We start from the raw sequence: 1,132 nt of genomic DNA, 5'->3' as shown, positions 1-1,132 counted from the left end.
CATGCCTAGCCGAGCATGCGTGTGGTTACAGCTAGCATCGCTCCACTAAGCAGACACACTGCTAGGGGGAGCTAGCAACCGTGACGGCGCCGTGTCGGGAAAGCGAGCAGCAGAGGAGAGGGGGGGGGGGGTGTAGAGGGGCAAGCTGGTGCGTACGTCCGCCTTGAGCACCTGCACGAATTATAATCAGCAGTGTATAATACTAGATATTATACACTATTATAATACAGTACACTATACACTATTACTTTTATTATACATTATACACTATTACTATTATTATACACTATACACTATTACTATTATTATACACTATACACTATTACTATTATTATACACTATACACTATTACTATTATTATACACTATTACTATTATTATACACTATACACTATTACTATTATTATACACTATACACTATTATTATTATTATACACTCCTGATATAATCATGTTGACTTAACTTGCGTAGGCCGCTAGTGCTGTGGGCGCATAAAATCGTTGCTATGGTATAATGCAATGCTTTATATAAACTCCGGTAACGATCACACAACGTAAGATCTATTAGCTGTGTCAGTTAATTGGGGTCAGGCATAGATTCTCCAGTTGTCGTTCCTCATTTATGGTTTAATAACCGCGAAAATAGCAGCGCAGCCGGTTTCGATGTGATGGGATTAAGGCTACGCGCTCCATCCCGACAAAACACACACGTACTCAGGATACCGGTACAGCAAAGATTTGATAATACAATCAAACCACTTGTTGGGTGTATAGTTGCTAGTTAAATCGTTAACGACTGTAGAAATAAAATATCCTGACATTTTTCTATTATTATACGATATAGAGATGGCTTGAACGATCGTACTATTTTATCTACGGAAGTAGACCTACTTGTCGAAATAATTGAATGAAATGCGGGTGCGTGCGTGCGTGTAACACGTGCAACTAGGTTAAATTAAATTGGATTAAGAGCTGCTTAGACCAGAATTAATGATTTCGGAATTGCAACCGGTTAGGTGTAGCATCCCTTTATGACAAATCCGTCATCGGGGTTTGTATTTCTGATTAATATTGTGCGCTAACTTGTGGCAGAGTGGGCAATGAATATAGATCGATAGCGCCATCTATGAGCGT

The sequence above is a fragment of the Priapulus caudatus genome, unplaced genomic scaffold (assembly GCF_000485595.1).
Source record: "Priapulus caudatus unplaced genomic scaffold, Priapulus_caudatus-5.0.1 Scaffold478, whole genome shotgun sequence".
In the NCBI taxonomy this organism is placed as follows: domain Eukaryota; kingdom Metazoa; phylum Priapulida; class Priapulimorpha; order Priapulimorphida; family Priapulidae; genus Priapulus; species Priapulus caudatus.
Note: the sequence above shows the minus strand (reverse complement) of the source record.